Source organism: Vulpes vulpes, chromosome X (genome assembly GCF_048418805.1).
Source record: "Vulpes vulpes isolate BD-2025 chromosome X, VulVul3, whole genome shotgun sequence".
Classification (NCBI taxonomy): domain Eukaryota; kingdom Metazoa; phylum Chordata; class Mammalia; order Carnivora; family Canidae; genus Vulpes; species Vulpes vulpes.
The window spans coordinates 16,761,113-16,780,459 of NC_132796.1; the positions used below are offsets into that span (position 1 = coordinate 16,761,113).

The 19,347-nt window shown below is 36.0% G+C and overlaps 1 protein-coding gene and 1 pseudogene across 2 annotated transcripts in view; both read right to left on the reverse strand.

The window, feature by feature from the left end:
- The window catches only part of RPS6KA3 (ribosomal protein S6 kinase A3), a 1,133,953-nt gene that overhangs the window by 733,223 nt on the left and 381,383 nt on the right, over positions 1-19,347 (reverse strand). The window lies entirely within an intron of this gene.
- On the reverse strand, positions 12,499-13,053 carry LOC112919079 (small ubiquitin-related modifier 2 pseudogene; annotated as a pseudogene).

Here is a 19,347-nt window from a genome sequence, read left to right on the forward strand (position 1 = left end):
CTCAAATAAACAATCTAATCTTATACCTATTGGAGCTAGAAGAAGAATAAGCAAAACCCAAAACCTGCAGAAGTAAGGAAATAATAATGATTAGACCAGAAATAAATGAAATAGAAACTAGAAAATACAACAGTAGAATAGATCAATAAAACCAGGAACTGAAAAAAAAAAAAAAACCAGAAACTGGTTCTTTGAAAAAGACAACATAATTGATAAACCTTCAACCAGACTGATAAAAAAAGAAGAGAAAAAAGGGAGAGGGCTCAAATAAACAAAATCACAAAGGAAAGAGAAGAAATTAAAACTGATGCCAGAAAAACAAAGGATCATAAGAGAATATTTTGAACAATTATATGCCAATAAACTGGACAACCTCAAAGAAATAGATAAATTATAGAAATATACGATTTTCCAAAAGTGAATCAGGAGAAATAGAAAATTTTAATAGACCAATTACCAGCAATGAAGTTGAACCAGTCATCAGAAAACTCCAAGAGTTCATACCTATTCTTCTCAAACTATTCCAAAAAATAGAAGAGGAAGAAAAATTTCCAAATTCATTCCGTGAGGCCAGAAGTACCATGATACCAAAACAAGATAAAGACACCACTAAAAAAAAGAACTATTGGCCAATATCCCTGGTGAACATAGATGTAAAATCCTCAACAAAATACTAGCAAATTGAATTCAACAATACATTAAAAAGAATCAATCACCATGATCAAGTGGAATTTATCTCTGGGATGCTAGAGTGGTTCAATATTCACAAATCAATCAATGTGCTTCATCACATCAATAAGAGAAAGAATAAAAACCATACAATCATTTCAGTAGAAGCAGAAAAAGCATTTGACAAAGTCCAGCATCCACCCAAGATAAAAACCGTCAACAAAGTAGGTTCAGAGGGACTATACCTCAACATGATAGAGGCTTTATATGACCTACAACTAACATCATCCTCAATAGAAAAAAAAACTGAAACCTTTTCCCCTGAGGTCAGGAACAAGGCAAGGATGTCCACTCTCACTGCTTTTATTCAATATTGTACCTGAAGCTATAGCCACAGCAATCAGACTACAAAAAGAAATAAAAGGCATCCAAATTGTAAGAAAAAAGTAAAACTGTCACTATTTGCAGATGACATGACACTATATAGAAAACTCTAAAGACTTTACCAAAAAAGCTACTAGAACTAATAAATGAATTCAGTAAAGTCACAGGATAAAAAAAATCAATGTGCAGAAACTTTTTCATTTCTATACACTAATAATGAAGCAGCAGAAAGAGAAATTAAGAAAAAAATCCCATTTATAATTGCACCAAAATAAAATAGTTCGGTATAAACTTAACCAAAGAGGTGAAAAACTATACTCTGAAAACTAAAATACTCTGAAAACTATAAAACACTGATGAAAGAAATTGAAGATGACACAAAGAAATGGAAAGATATTCCATACTTATGGATTGGAAGAATAAATACTGGTAAAATGTCTATGCTACCCAAAGCAATCTACAGATTTAATGCAATCCCTATCAAAAGACCAACAGCATTTTTCACAGAACTAGAACAAACAATCCTATAATTTGTAAGGAACTACAAAGACCCTGAGAAATCAAAGCATCTTGAAAAAGAAAAACAAATTGGAGGTATCACAATCCCAGCTTTCAACATATACCACAAAGCTGTAGTAATCAAAATAATATGGTACCAGCACAAAAATAGATATATATATATATATATCAATAAAACAGAACATACAGCCCATAAACCAAAAATTATATTGTCACTTAATATTTGACAAAAGAGTTAAGAATATGCAGTGGGAAAAAGACAGTCTCTTCAACAAAGTATGCTGTGAAAATTGGACAGCCACATGTGAATGAATGAAACTGGAGGCCTAAATGTGGACCTGAAACCATAAAAGTCCTAGGAGAGAGCAAAGGCAGTGTTTTTCTGTCTACATAGGCCTTGGCAACATTTTTCTAGATATGTGCTTGAGGCAAGGGAAACAAAAGCAAAAATAAACTGTTGGGACTATAGTAAAACAAAAAGCTTTTGCACAGGGGTACCTGGGTGGCTCAGTGGTTGAGCATCTGGCTTTGGCTCAGGTCATGACCCTGGGGTCCTGGGATCGAGTCCCACATCAAACTCCCTGTAGGAAGCCTGCTTCTCCTTCTGCCTATGTCTTTGCCTCTCTCTTTCTCCGTGTCTTTCATGAATAAATAAAATCTTTCAAAAAAAAGCTTTTGCACAGCAAAGGAAACCATCAGCAAAATTAAAAACAAACCTACTGAATGGGGGAAGATATTTGCAAATGACATATCCAATAAATAGTTGGTACCCAATATGTATAAAGAACTTGTACAACTCAGCTCCAAAAAACCAAATAGTACAATTAAAAAATGGGCAGAAGACATGCACAGAATTTTATCCAAAAAAGATATATATGCAGCCGACAGACACATGAAAAGCAGCTCAAAATCACTAATTATCAGGGAAATGCATATAAAAACCACAATGAGATATCACATCATGCTTGTCAAAACACAAGAAACAAGTGTTGGTAAATATGTGGAGTAAAGGAACCCTTGTGCAGTACTGGTGAGAATGCAGACTGGTGCAGCCACTCTGGAAAACAGTATGGAGGTTACTGAAAAAATTAAAAATAGAACTACTCTAATTCCCTTACTGGATATTTACCCAAATAATATGAAAACACTAATTTGAATAGGTATGTGTGTCCCTATATTTTTTATAATTCCCATATATTTATTTTCTAGTATGAAGTTTAGGGGAAAATATCATACAAAGCATATTTTGTAAGAAGACTTGAGATTATTGTTTTGTATTTTTTTATTGGAGTTCGATTTGCCAACATATAGTGTGCACCCCTATATTTATTGCAGCATTACTTACAATAGTCAAATTATGGATATATAAATGTGGATATATATCCATACATATACATGTATATACATGTATATATAATATAGATATTATATAGATATCATATATTTAAAGCAAATCTATTTGAATAATGTACAGATGGTTTACTGTGAAATTTAGCACCACAAAATGAGGCATCACAGAATAATCCTTCTTGCTCTTAGTTATTTTGAACAAACAACTGTTACTATGATTTGGGGACACTGGTGCCCAAGAAAGTGACTTCAAGAGGCCCTAGAGGAGGAAAATTTCAACATGCATGAATACTTTGAATAATGGAGAACACTGTTTTTGATGGTAGATCACATACTTGAGAATGGCTTCCTTTTGCTTAGGCTAAGATAGCTTGAAGTCAGATCTGTTGCAACATAACTGATGATGTAGCATTGTAATGTAGTTTGCTTACAATTTATGTACTTATTGATGCATAGCCACAGTGAAGGACTCTGAATTGTGATGACAGTCTTATATGTGAAAAATCTCTCAGGAAATTAAATGAGAATGCATTATCTATTCACAAGGCTTCAATTGGTGCTAAACATCCTATTCACAAATAGATTCTATAAGTCTAGTGACAAGTAAGACACTACCTGGTGTAGAAGATATTTTGAAACACGTCCACAATTGTATGGATGAAAGAAGAATGGTTAGAAACATAGGCAGTGGATTACACAAAAAATTTTGCAGTCGACTTGTGTGCCCTTAATCATGTTTCTTAATCTAAGATTCAACTTTCCTATCTGTAACATAGAGATAATAATGGAATCTGACAGGTTTTTGGCACGGATTAAAAGAGATCATCCATTTAAAGCCCTCAGCACCGTGCCTGACACATGGTAGACATGCAAACATGTGTGACTACTTTTATCATTATCATCATCATCATCATTATTATTACTAGTACTATGGTTTAATGGTCTAATCACCAATGCCATCATTAAAGGAACTTTTACTTTCAGGGAAAAAAAAAATGAACACGGAAGGACTGTATGAGATGAAAGAAAGAATGCTAAGCATGCGAAATGGTCAACACATAGGTAAAATTAAGCATGTATTGATATCAATAGTATATAATTTTCAGGGTTAAAATTCAAAATAGAATTATGTGGTTGTATGGTCAATAAATGTATAGAAGTTGTGAGTAGGGAGTGATTAATTTTAAGGTACTTGAATTATTTGGAAAGATAACATTATTGATTTACTTTAGACTTGATAAATAAGCTTATGAAAAATTCTAGGGTAATCATAAATGAATAGAAATAGAGTATATTTTCCAATCTAGTAGAAGTGAAAAATTGGAATCTGAGGGAATAAAAGAAAAAAAAATAAAATTCAATCAATGCATAAGGAGGTAAGAAAGGAGAATTTGAAGGCATTATGCCTCTGTGTACTAGTACTAGTACAGCCAGATGGACAAGATATTCAATAAACATTATGGGTTTTTTTGATAGAGTAGGAAAATGTTGAGTAAGTTGGCTTGGTTCTGAAGTTTAAGAATTAAATGGCTTATATAATCCATTACATGAAAGTCAAGGCCAAACTCTGAAGATATGCCCCTGAGTGCTTCTCCTCCCACTCTTCAGTTGGACTAGATCAAATCTCTTGTATCTGCCATGAATATCCCATGCAGTTCTACATCTATATACCTCCATTTAAGCTGTCTTCTGTGCAAAAGCCCTGATTTGACTAGACAAGTTCTATAACCTTCATGACTCAGGTCACGAGTAACTAATGTATTTTGGGGAGCCTCCCCTAAACCCATTTTATGCTATTTTTTATAGAACCTTCCATTTTCCTTTGATACAGACCTTATCCCACAGTTGTGCATCTATTTATGTCCAGACTTTCCTATTGTTCTAGAAGTCCCTCAATCACATTGTTTTCCATTCAGTTTTCCCGCAGAGCACCTAGGGCATTGCCTGGCACATAGGAGGTGATCAATAAATTAATGCTGATCACAATAGCCAATATTTATGAAAATGTACTATGGACCAAGTGCTATTCTCCTCATAATAACCCTAGGAGATAGATATTATTAAACTCATTTTGTAGGTAAAGAAACTGAAGCAAAGATGTAAGTAGCTTGTCTAAGGTCACACAGTAAGTCCTGGGGCCAGGATTCAAACACTACAGCATGGGTCCAGAGCCACTACTCTTAAACACAAAGAGATACCCATTATAGTAAATGATCCAAAAATTAAGAAAACAGAATAATAGAGAATTTAAGGGACAATAATATAAGCAGCAAATATTCAAAGATAGACACAGATAAATTTTAAAGATCAATGATGTTCGATGATAGTTAACAGTAGTTTCCAAGTTCTGACTCTGAGTAATTAGTAGTTCTGATCATTGTGCTATTAGCAGACTTCTTCAGGAACTCCATTAAAAGTGAAATAAATCTTTTTTTGAAAGATTTTATTTATTTATTCATGTGAGACAGAGAGAGAGAGAGGCAGAGACACAGGCAGAGGGAGAAGCAGGCTCCATGCAGGGAGCCCAATGTGGGACTCGATCCTGGTACTCTGGAATCACGCCCTGAGCCAAAGGCAGACGCTCAACTGCTGAGCCACCTGGGCATCCCAAAAGTGAAATAAATCTTAATAGAATTTTGTTTAGGTTTCAATGGAACCCCTAAATGACAGCCACAAGGGAAAATGCTTTCTTCAGGCTCCAGGTCTGTACCTGAATTGTGGCAAGTGTGTTTATTTTTTAAGATTTTATTTATTTATTCATGAGAGAGAGAGGCAGAGACATAGGCAGAGGGAGAAGCAGGCTCCATGCAGGGAGCTCGGCGTGGGACTCGATCCTGGATCCCAGGATCACACCCTGTGCTGAAGGGAGGTACTCAACTGCTGAGGCACCCAGGCGTCCTGGCAAGTGTGTTTATATATATCACTTAACCTTTAATCTCTTGAACACATTATGAACTATTTGCATTAGCTTGGGTCTTTTGAGAAAAAAATGTTGAAAGGACTACATGTTCAAGAAATGTGTTAGGAGACATGCCTATGAGAAAACGGAGAGGGGAGAGCCTGGAAGAGCCATTAGATTGCAATGCAAGTGTGCATTGCAATCTAATGGACAGAGGGAAGAAAGAAAGTTTGGTTGGAAGCATCTTAGTCTGCATTGCAGTTCTCAGAGAGTCTTCCAATACTGTAAAGGGGTCCTTGTGCCTAAGTCATCCATCAGAGGAGTCCAGCATCTTCCATGAATGTACTTGCTTTTGTACCCTTGCTATACTCAGTCATTAGCTGGGAGCAGCCCTGCCAAGCTGTCATTGACCGGAAGTGTGGTTTTGGAGCAGAATGCAGACAGATTTCATAGTGCAGCAGCTAGAGCTGCCAGTCAACTGAGCTCCCCAGAGTAGAAGATCCAAGAGGCATTCTCACAACCACCACACTATTTAATTAGCCTACTGTCTATGAAATCGGTAAAGTCTTTGTTAAGTTTTGCTCTTGAGTTACAAAAGTGACTTACTAGCCCTATTTTCCTAAGCATCACAGGTTTTTAAAATTTTGGTGAGAGGGAAAAATATTATAATATTTTTTAAATTCATAACACATTAAAATCAAAGGAGCTGACTTTGCAAAGGACAAAAGAAACAGAAGCCTGGGTGGCTCAGCAGTTTAGCGCCGCCTTCAGCCCAGGGTGTGATCCTGGAGACCCAGGATGGAGTCCCATGTCAGGCTCCCTGCATGGAGCCTGCTTCTCTATCTGCCTCTCTCTCTCTCTCTCTCTCTCTGTGTGTGTGTCTTTCATGAATAAATAAATAAAATCTTATTTTAAAAAGGAAAAAAGAACCACTATTTCAGAAATTTAATTTGTGTGGCTTTAGGTAAGTTACTTAACATATCTTTATACTATGTTGTTGGATTTCTATTTAAGTGAAATTATTAAAGGAGAATTTGCCTCTAAGTTCCTAAAGTGGAGGAGATTGGTGAGAGAATGGGTGGAGAACATTGGGAACCAAGTACTTTCATACACACCAAGGTAAATGTCAGCACTCTGCTTCTAAACCAGACCATCTTCTGAGACTTGTCTTCATCTCCCTCTCTCTAATTCCATATTTTATTTCTTCACTATGTTATTATGCAACTATTAAATGTGGAGAACCTTCTTAGAAATACAGATAATCAAATTAAGCAATATTGAAACAATATAAAATTCCGTGACCTAAAGATAATCAATCACTTAATATTTTGGTGTGATCTTTCTAATATTTTCCAAGAAAATATATATGTAACAATTAAAATAATGCTATAATTACTATTTTGTAATATAAGTTTTCATTTCTCTATTAGGAGTATTTTTCTATCGGGTAAATATGGGTATGAGTTATCATTTTTGATGGCTACATGGTATTCATACTTTGTATTGTGACTCTATAATTTTGGGGACAATTTCCTAATTTAAGACATTCAGACATTAGTTTGTATCTGGTTCTTCACTATTTATAAATAACGCAGTAAAATATCTTTACATCTTTTTTTAACTTGTCTGATTAGTTCTTAAAATTAATTCCTTAAAATAGAATTGCTGGATCAAAGAGTATGAAATTTTTAACAATGTTGTGGATATAAAATACATTGAAGTTATACCTTGAGTGGTGGTCAATATTAGCAAGAAAAAGTTGAGTTTGAACTGTAGATTTCCAATATTTTGAGGAATCCAAAGGATTTAGGGCTGCCTCATTTCAGTCTAAATAATGGTCTCTTCTTCCCTTTTTGTAGCACCAAGGAAGAATTTTTAGAACCTCAAGCAGATATGCTTCCTCTTCAGGGTAGCACTAGAATGCTAGGGAAGAATACAGGTGTAGAAGTATCAAAGTGACCATGGGAAAAAGAGACAAAAGATTTGGGGAACAGAGAAAGAGAAGATGAGGTCTCCAAGATGCCATCTGAAGCAGATTCTGTATATAGTGAAAGATAATCCAGAGTAAATGAACATTTACACCTCCTGGATTCTGTATCTGTGACCATATAATAGATAAATAGGGTTTTTTTTCTAGTGATTATTCCTGAGTAAGCTGTCAGACATAAAAAGCATAACAAAAGTATTACAGATTGTACAAGACACTGGCTATTTCTTCACCAATCCATGTTCTCTTGAACTTCCTGGTCACATGACTATACTACATTTCCCAGAATCCCTTGTAATTGAATTCTGGCCAATGAAATGTGGGCAGAAGTGATGTATTCTACACCATCCCGACTCCCAAATTTTCCCGTTGTTTTCTATGTTCTCCTCCTTTGTCTGATGCTGGAGCCATATGACAGAAAAAGTCATTGATAGATTATACTTCCTGCAGCTGAAGATTTGAAAGGTATATTCTTATAGCTACCATTAGAGAAAATAGGGGAAATTTTTAGCAATGCACTAGGTCAGCAGGTGTAAATGACAGCTGCTTTGGTCAAAAAAGGACATAAGGACACTTTCTCCATGGCCTATGCTTTAGAAACATAATGGTTAAGAACATAAACTTTGTAATCGTATGATACAGAAGCAGTTTTCGAACTAACTTTTCTTATTTAATGATCCCTGGTTCTTGGGCAACCTATTAACCTCACTAAAATTCAGTTTACTCACTGGTAAAACGGGAATATAATTAATATAACTGTTGGCAATTTGTTCCATGAAGAAAAAAATTATATACATGAACCAATTAATATAAATGGCTCAATTTAATGAAATATTTTTCTAGTTTATCTGAAGAGATCATGCGCACTAAAAATATTGTCCATGCCTTCCAGCTCCAATTTTCACCATGCAACCAGCCCATGAGGTGTCAGCAATGCAGAGGTGAGGATTGGATAGTGGCAGACAGACCTCTTAATCAGAAAGAACTGACTAGAAGAATTGGGATTTGAACAATTAGCATGGTAACCTCACCTCTATGGGGATGGCATTGTTTAAGGAGAATGATTAGCTCTTTAACAAGACTGGCATTGACAGATTCTTCAAGTTGGGTCAGAATTATTTTTTACCCTGATACAAAAGCCACTAACTAGCATTTTAATAAGACCCTTCCCAGCCCAGGTGGCTTAGCGGTTTAGCGCCACCTTCAGCCCAGGGGTGATCCTGGAGACCCAGGATCGAGTGCCATGTCAGGCTCCCTGCATGGAGCCTGCTTCTTCCTCTGCCTGTGTCTCTGCCTCTCTCTCTCTCTCTCTCTCTCTCTCTCTCTCTCTCTGTCTCCATGAATACATGAATAAATAAATAAAATCTTTAACAAGACCCTTCCTTCCCCTTCCCATGTCTGAGCACCAGAGACAGCACTTCTTGAACCTACAGAGTACAGAAAACTGCTTCAGATAGTAGGCATTTTTAATCCTGTTACAACAATACACAGAAAAAAATTAATGGAATTAGCTATAACTCCATACATTAAGGATACATGTTATAAACTAGTCAGATATATCTGGGGGATTTTTTTGCTAATATGCATTAATTCAAAGAAAACATTTAAAATACTTAATGTTTTAATTTACAAGTTTTCTTCATTAGTGTTATAGTAAGTCCACTCTGTAAACATATCCACCATGCTACTAAACCTGACAGATTTTTATAAACATAATTAGCTAAGAATGCCCTTTTTGAACTTGGGTTAATTCCACCTATTAATTTACTCCCTAGAGAGTAAATCTGCCAAACATTCTTATTACCTGTTCTTGTGAACAAGTAATTTACCCACTGGCATCCCCAGCATTCTCTCTACCATCTTTTGGCCTCTTCTCTCCCAATGATCCATATGTGTCACATGATAGAGGAATTTTTTTCTTTTTATTAGTGTCTTTTTTTAAAAAGAAAGACATATTGAGATAAAATTCACATACCACACAATCTGCACATTGAAAATGTACAATAAATGGCATTTAGTATATTCACATAATTGTGCATCCATCACCACAATCAACTTTAGAACATTTTCATAAGTCCAAAAAGAAATCTTGTACTCCTTAGCTGTCACCACCAGTTTCCAGGTATCTCCCAGCCCTAGGCAATCACTAATCTACTCTATGTGTTTATAGATTTGCCAATTACTAACATTTCATATACATGGAATCATCTAAGATGTGGTCTTTTGTGACTGGCTTCTTTCACTGAGTATAAGTGCTTTCAAGGTTCATCCATGTTGTAACATGTACAAGTACTTCATTTCTTGTTGCTATTTAATAATACTCAATTGTGCAGATAGGCCACACTTTATTCAACCATTCATCAGTTGAGGGATATTTGGGTTGTTTCCACATTCTGGCTTTTATGAATAATTGCTGCTTTGAACATTTGAGTCCAAGTTTTTGTGTAGGATATGTTTTCATTTCTCCTAAGTATGTACCTAGGACTAGAATTGCTAAGGCATATGGTAACTCTAAGTTTAACCATTTAAGGAACTATCAGACTGCTTTCCAAAGTGGCTGAAACATTTTACATTTCAGCTAGCAGTGTATGAGAGTTCCAATTTCTCCAAATCCTTGCCAATGCTTGTTATTAGCTGTCTTTTGGATTAAAGCCAATCTAGTGTGTGTGAAGTGATCTCTCTTTTTTTTCAAAATTTTATTTAAATTCTAGTTAGTTAACATACAGTGCAATATTGGTTTCAGGAGTAGGGTTCAGTGATTCATCACTTACATATAGTACCCAGTGCTCAACATAACAAGTGCCCTCCTGAATACTCATCACCCATCTAGTGCATCTCCCATCGACCTCCCTCCATCAACCCTCAGTTTGTTCTCTATCTTTAAGAGTCTCTTATGGTTTGTTTCCCTCTCTCTTTTCCCCCTCTCCCATGATGTTCATTTGTTTTGATTCTTAAATTCCACGTGAGTAATATCATATGGTATGTGTCTTTCTCTGACTGACTTATTTCACTTAGCATAATACACTCTATCTCCATCCACATCCTTGAAAATGGCAGGATTTCATTCTTTTTGATGGTTGAGTACTATTCCATCGTGTATATATACCAATTCTTATTTATCCATTCATCAATCAGTGGACATTTAGGTTCTTTCCATAATTTGGTTATTGAGGATAGTGCTGCTATAAACATTGGGGTGCAAGTGCCCCTATGAATTCGTATTTTTGTATCCTTTGGGTAAATACCTGGTAGTGCAATTACCGGATCATAGGGTAGTTGTATTTTCAACTTCTTGAGGTACCTTCATACTGTTTTCCAGAGTGGCTGCACCAGTTTGCATTCCCACAAACAATGCAAGAGGGTTTTCCTTTCTACACATCCTCACCAACACCTATTGTTTCCTGTGTTGTTAACTAGCCATTCTGACAGGTGTGAGGTGATATCTCATTGTGGCTTTGATTTGTATTTCCCTGATGATGAGTGATGTTGAGCATCTTTCCATGTGTCTGTTAGCTATCTGGATGTCTTCTTTGGGAAAATGTTTATTCATGTCTTCTTCCCATCTCTTTCCTGGATTGTCTTTTGGGTATTGAGTTTGATAAGTTCTTTATAGATTTTAGATACTAACCCTTATCAGATGGGGCATTTCCAAATATCTTCTTCCATCCTGTAGGCTGCTTTTGCTTTTGTTGTTTCCTTCACTGTGCAGAAGATTTTTATTTTGATGAAGTCCCAACAGTTCATTTTTGCTTTGTTTCCCTTTCCTCTGATGACATGTCTATTAAGAAGTTGCTATGACCAAGGTCATAGAGGTTGCTGCATGTGTTCTTCTCTAGGATTTTGATGGTTTCCTGTCTCACATTTAGGTATTTCATCCATTTTGAATTTATTTTTGTGTATGGGGTAAGAAAATGATCTAGTTTCATTCTTCTATATGTTGCTGTCCAGTTTTCCCAACACCATTTATTGAAGAAACTTTTTTCCATTGGGTATTCTTTCCTGCTTTGATGAAGATTGTGGGTCCAATTATGGGTTTTCTACTCTGTTCCATTGATCTATGTGTCTGTTTTTGTGCCAATACCATACTGTTTTGATCACTACAGCTTCATAATATAGCTTGAAGTCCTGTATCGTGATGCCTCCAGCTTTGCTTTTATTTTTCAGGACTGCTATGGCTATTCACATTCTTTTGTGGTTCCATACCAATTTTAGGAGTGTTGGTTCTAGCTCTATGAAAAATTCTGGCGGTATTTTTTTTCAAACAAGAAGTTTATTTAAACAACAAGATGCTTGACTTGAAGGGATAACTATCTAGGATTCATTTCTTTTAGAGTAATTTATCCCTACTTAAAGACAGATTGCCCTACATGTAATAGCTACGGACAAAAAAAAGTTATAAAATTGTCCTTGGTTTTACAATGATAGATGAAAAACATTAAAATTCTCCAATCAAACAAGGTATGCAAGGATTTTTATGTTGTTCTTTTTTTGTTAAACAGTGAGAGCAAAATAACTTACTGGAATACAAAGATAAGAGCTGACTGAAAAAAAAAAAAAAAAAAGAGCTGACTGAGCATGCCACTAATGGAGAGAGGGGGGTATTTTCACAGAAGCAGTATTTTCCCTCATCCCATCTCCATTTGATGTCGATCAAAACATACCATTGGCCACTTAGTTTAAAAATGCAATATGCTTGTGCACATACACAGTTACTTTATGTACAATAAAGGAATGGGGAAGGGGAAAATGAAAGAATAGAGAAAACTATACTGTAGTAGTCAGGATGTGGTGGAACCAAATTATGGCTTTCTATTTGAGAATGTCTTCTTGGTCTGGAGGAACAGAGTTCTGGAGTAAAGTAGCAGGTTCCCTTTTTAGTAGACACCTCTTGTCTGCTGCTGGAACACATCAATTGTATCTTCATCCTCCATTTCCAATTGTGTAGGTGTGTTTGTTTCATTGATTGGCTGCCCATCAAAACGGAATCTGATCTGCCTCATTGACAAACCCTGTCGTTCACAATAGGCTTTCATTAGTTTACTAAGTGGTGTATGCCTCTTAATCTTAAACTGCACCACAGAACCATCCTGCCCCGCCATCTTCAAATTAATATGATCGTTGTTCTCAGTCTTCACTCCTTCGTTGGGCTTTTCGTCAGCCATGGCGAGTGCCGGAGTCTCCTCAGCTGCCGCTTCACAAAAGAGGTACCAGGTCCGCACCAAACGAGCACACAAGCAGCACCAGGAGCGGCTCTGGTGGTATTTTGATAGGGATTGCATTGAATGTGTAGATTGCTTTCAGCAGTATAGACATTTTAACAATGTTTTTTTTTTTCCAATTCATGAGCATGGAATGTTTTCCATTTCTTTGTGTCCCCTCAATTTCTTTAATAAATATTCTATACCTTTCCGAGTACAGATCTTTTACCTCTTTGGTTAGGTTCATTCATAGGCATCTTATGATTTTGGTGCAATTGTAAATTGGATCAGTTCCTTGATTTCTCTTTCTGCGCTTCATTATTGGTATATAGAAATGCAACAGATTTCTGTACATTGCTTCTATATCCTGTGACTTTGCTGAATTCATGTATTAATTCTAGTAATTTTTTGGTGGAGTTTTTTTGATTTTCTACAGAGTATCATGTTGTCAGCAAAGAGTGAAAGTTTGACTTCTTCCTTGCTGATGTGGATGCCTTTATTTCTTTTTGTTGTCTGTTTGCTGAGGCTGACTTCCAGGACTGTTAAATAGCAATAGTGAGACTGGATATCCCTGTCTCATTCCTGACCATAGAGTAAAAGTTCTCAGTATTTCCCCATTGAGGATGATTTTAGCTGTGTATTTTTCATAGATGGCCTTTATTATGTTGAGGTATGTTTGATGAGTTTTTTAAATCAAAATGGATGTTGTAGTTTGTCAAATGCTTTTTCTGCATCTATCAATAAGATTGTATGGTTCTTATTCTTTCTTTTATTAATGGGGTGTCCTGTGTTGATTGATTTGCAAATATTGAGCCACCCCTGAAGCCCAGGAATAAATTTCACTTGATTGTGGTGAATAATTTTTTTTTAATGTACTGTTGGATTTGATTTGCTAGTATCTTGTTGAGAATTTTTGCATCCATGTTCATCATGTATATTTGCCTATAATTCTCCTTCTTAGTAGAGTCTTTATCTGGTTTTGGAATCAAGATAATGCTGGATGAATAGAAGGGGTTTCAAAGTTTTCCTTCCATTTCTATTTTTTGGAACAGTTTTAGAAGGATAGGTATTAATTCTTCTTTAAATGTCTGGTAGAATTTCCCTGGGAAGCCCTCTGGTCCTGGGCTTTTGTTTGTTGCAAGATTTTTGATTAGTGATTCAGTTTCTTTGCTGGTTTTAGGTCTGTTCAAATTTTCTATTTCTTCCTATTTCACTATTTGAGTGTTGGCAATTGGTACATTTCTAGGAATTTGTCCATTTATTCCAGATTGCCATTTATTGGCATATTGTTTTTCATAATATTCTCTTACAGTTGTATTCTGTGCTATTGGTTGTGATCCCTCCTCTTTCATTCATGATTTTATTTATTTGGGACATTTTTCTTTTTGGTAAGTCTGGCTAGGGGTTTATTAATTATATCAATTCTTTCAAAGAATCAGCTCTTAGTTTCCTTGATCAGTTCTACTGTTTTTTGCCTATATTATTTCTGCTCTAATCTTTATTATTTCCATCTTGCTGGCTATAGACTTTATTTGCTGATCCTTTTCTAGCTTCTTTAGGTATAAGGTTAGGTTGTATATTTGAGACTTTTCTTGTTTCTTGAAGTAGGCCTGTTTTACAATATACTTCCCTTTTAGGATTGCCTTTGCTGTATCCCAAACGTTTTGGACTGTCATATTTTCATTTTCATTTGCTTCCATGTATTTTTTATATCTTCTTTGATTTCCTGGCTAACTCATTCATTTGCTAGTAGCATGTTGTTTAAGCTCCAGGTATTTGTGGTCTCTCCAAGTTATTTCTTGTGTTTGATTTCAAGTTTCATAGTATGCTGGTCTAAAAATATGCATGGTATGATCTCAGTCTTTTTGTATTTGTTGAGGCCTGATTTGTGACCCAGTATATTCTGGAGAATGTCCCATGTGCACTTGAAAAGAATGTGTATTCTGCTGCTTTAGGATGAAATGTTCTGAATATATCTATTAAGTTCATCTGGTCTAGTATGTCTTTCAAAGCCATTGTTTCCTTATTGATATTCTGCTTAGATGATTTGCCCATTTATGTAAGTGGGGTGTTAAAGTCTCCTACTATTATTGTATTATTATCAAAGAGTTTCCTCAAATTTGTTATTAATTGATTTATATATTTGGCTGCTCCCAAGTTAGGGGCATAAATACTTACAATTGTTAGATTTTCTTAATGGATAGATCCCGTAATTATGATATAGTTCCCTTCTTCTTCTCTTGTTACAGTGTTTGGTTTGAAATCTAGTTTGTCTGATCTAAGTATGTCTGATCCTGTTTTCTTTTGACACTCATTAGCATGATAGATGGTTCTCCATCCCTTCACTTTCAGCCTCCAGGTATCTTTAGGTCTAAAATGAATCTTTTGTGGGTAGTATATAGATAGATCCTGGGTTTTTTTTTAACCCATTCTGATACTCTATGTCTTTTGATTGGAGCATTTAGTCCATTTAAATTCAGAGTGATTGTTGAAAGATATGAATTTAATGCCATTGTGTTACCGGTAGAGTTGGTGTTTGGTAGTATTCTCTACTCCTTTCTAGTCTTTGTTGCTTTTGGTCTTTTTTTCCCCTCTCAAAGAGTCCCCCTTAATATTTCTTGCAGGGCTGGTTAGATAGTCATGAACTCCTTTTGTTTTTGTTTGTCTGGGAAACTCTTTATCTCTCCTATTCTGAATGACAGCTTTGCTGGATAAAGTATTCTTGGCTGCATATTTTTCCCATTTAGCACATTGAATATACCCTGCCATTCTCTCCAGGCCTGTCAAGCTTCTGTGGACAGATCTACTGCAAACCTGCTGTCTTCCTTTGTAGGTTAAGGACTTTTTTCCTCTTGCTGCTTTCAGGTATCTTTCATTGTCTCTGTATTTGGAGGATTTGACTATGATATGCCTTGGAAATGACCAGCTTTTGTTGAATTTAATGGAAGTTCTCTGTGCTTCTTCTATTATGATGTCTGTGTCCTTCTCCAGATTAAGGAAGTTTTCAGCTATAATTGGCTCAAATAAAATTTCTGCCCCTTTATCTCTTCATCTTCTGTGACTCCTATGATATGAATGTTACTATGTCTTAATAAGTCACTAAGTTCCTTAAGTCTACCTGTGTGGTCCTTTACTTTTTTTTCCCTCTTCTTTTCAGCTTCATCATTTTCCATAATTTTATCTTCTTTGTCACTGATTCTTCCTCTGCTTCATCCATCCTCATGTTATGGCAATATTCGGGTTTGCATCATAATTATAGAATTTTTAATTTCAGCCTGACTGGGTTTTAGTTCTTTTATCTCTGTAGTAAAGGATTCTCTAGTGTCTCCTATGCTTTATTCAAGTCCAGCTTGTATCCTTGTAATTGTTATTTTAAATTCTAGTTCAGACATCTTACTTATATCTGTATTGATTAAATCCCCAGCCTTTAGTTCTACTTCTTGTTTTTTTGGTGGGGGCAAATTCCTCCATCTTGTCATTTCATCCAGAAAAAAAACAAAAAACAAAAAACTAGATCCTGGGTGTATTTTGTTCTGCTTGTTAGAAAAAGTTAGATAAAATTTTTAAATAAAAAATAAAAATATATGAAAAATATATGTAAATAAAAATTAAAAAATGATTAACATTTTTTTAAAAAGTAATTTAAAAATAATAAAAATAAAAAATAAAAAGGAAGCTGGATTTTATTTCTCCTAGATCTGAAGCTCTGCAGCACTCTATGATCAGGAGACTCGGTGTGTGCAAGGTATTTAAACTGGTCTTCTGGGGTAGGGGGCCTCTTGCACTGATTCTCAGTACTGGCGATAATGTTGTACTGGCGATAATGGAGCCCAGTGTGCAGCTGGGCGGGGCTTGGTGTAAGCGGCTCTGGCCACCACTAGGTGGCCCTGTTTTGCACCCTGAAGGCTTACAAAATGATGGGCTGGGTGAAAATGGTGGCATCCTGCTCTCTAACCCAGAGTTGAGAGTTCATGCCGTCTACTCTTCAGGAAGCCCTCACCAAAGAGCAAACCATCACCCCTCTTATGCCCCTGGCTTCGTCAGATCCATGCCTTCACCTTGCTTGTGTCCAAACTGTTTTATTTCAGATGCGTGGCTGGGTTTCAAAACTCCAAATTTTAGGGACCCCTGCAATGCAGATCTGTGCTGATCCTCTGGGGGCAGGGTCTAGCTGCACTTTTGCTGTTTACCACCTGTGCCAGGAAAGCAGTCCCATGATCACACAGCAGTTCAGAGTTTATGACAAGGCAGACAGCGAGTATCCAGGCTTGCTGCCCTCACCTAGAGTCCCTGCTCCTATGCTTGGGAACAGTGCAGCATGTGGGCAGCACCCATTCTTCCTGCAACCCAGGGAATCCTCAGACCATGCCGTCTGCTCCCAGGTCTCTGCCCTCCTTCCCCACTGAAGCACCTTTAAGCCAGGCATGACCCTGATGGTGGCAGACTTCTAAGACTTCAGATTTTGCACTTCCCCACTTACAATACCTTGTGGTAGTCTCCATAAGCAGAGCTCCCTCTCCTCCAAAGCACCTATAGTTCTTATCTCCCCCAAATCAACTCCACACCTCCTACTTCCAGAAGGTGGTCACTTTTCAACTTGTAGACTTGCAGTTTTGTTCTCTTAGTCCTCAGATTGATTTCTTGGGTGGTTCAGCATGATTTGATAATTATCTAGCTGTGTTTGAGGGACAAGGCAAGCTTAGGGCCCCCCTACTCCTCTGCCATCTTAATTGCTTCGAAGTGATATCTCATTGTAGTTTTAATTTGTATCACCGTGATGGTTAGTAATATTGAGCATTTTTCCATGTTCCTATTGGCCATTTGTATATCTTCATTGGCAAAATATCTATTTAGATTATTCGCTCATTTTTAGATTGAGTTATTTGTCTCTTATTATTAAGTTGGAAGAGCTTTCTTTAAATATATCTTAAATAAGTTTTTTTAATTAGATATATGATTTACAAAATTTTTCTCCTTTCCTGCTGGTTGCCTTTTCATTTTCTTAATGGTGCCCTTTAAAGCACAAATGATTTTAATTTTGATGATGTCTAATTGATCTATGTTTTTCCTTTGTTGCTTGTTTTTGATATTATACCTTGCCTAAACCAAGATCTCAAATATTAATACCTGCTTTCTTCTAAGAATGTTATAGTTTCAGCTCTTACAGTTAAGTCTTTGATCCATTTTGAGTTACTTTTTTATATATGATGTACAGCAGAGATCTAACTTCATTATTTTGCATGTAGATATCCAGTTGTCTCAGCATGATTTGTTGAAAAGGCTATTGCTTTCCCTACTGAGTTGTCTTGACACCCTTGTAAAAAATCATTTTACTGTAAATGTAAGGGTTTCTTAACTCTAAATTCTATTCCATTGATGTATCAGTCTATTCTTATGCCAGTACTATGCTTTGTTGGTTATTGTTGCTGTATGGTTAAATTTGAAATTGGGTAATGTGAGTTATCCAACTTTGCTCTTCCTTTTCAAGATTGTTTTGACTATTTGGGGTCCTTCTCATTTCCCCATGAATTTTAGAATGAGTTTCTTAAATTCTGCAAAGAAGTGGCTGGGATTTTGATAGGGATTGTACTGAATCTGTGGATCAATTTGGGCTGTATTGTCATCTTAACAATATTGAGTCTTCTAATTCATGAGCATGAAATGTCTTTCCATTTACTTAGATCTTTAATTTGGTAGTCCTCAGAGTAGATGTTTTGTACTCTTTTGTTAAATATTTTGTAGTTCTCAGAGTATATGTTTTGTCTCTTTTGTTAACTTTATTACTAATTATTTTATTCTTTTTGATGTTATTATAAATTTAACTGTTTTCTTTTGAAGCTTGGTGTTTAACTGAAAGCTTCATAAAAGGCTATTTCTTTGAACATTAGGTTGAAACTTTATAGGTCAAAAATTACTACAAACAAAAGAATAATCTCAGTTCTAGCTTACCCATTATAAAGGGATGCTTAGGCAGAGCAATGTGCTGTCACATTTAAGACATGGCACACTATCTCACTTGCTAAGAGTAGCCCTATCAATTACTCTGTTTGCAAGGAAGCTTCTCTTCATAGTTTTTTTTTTAAAGTAAACTCTACCCCAAATGTGGGGATCGAACTCATGACCCTGAGATCAAGAGTCACGTGCTCTACCAACTGAGCCAGCCAAGCACCTCAAGGCAACTTCTCTTCAGACTTAGGGAGTATATGAGGTTTGCATTTAGCTCCTTAAGTCCTCTTTCTTTATTTTTTTAAAAGATTTTTTTTTATGTATTCATGAGAGACACTGAGAGAGAGAGAGAGAGAGAGGCAGAGACACAGGCAGAGGGAGAAGCAGGCTCCACG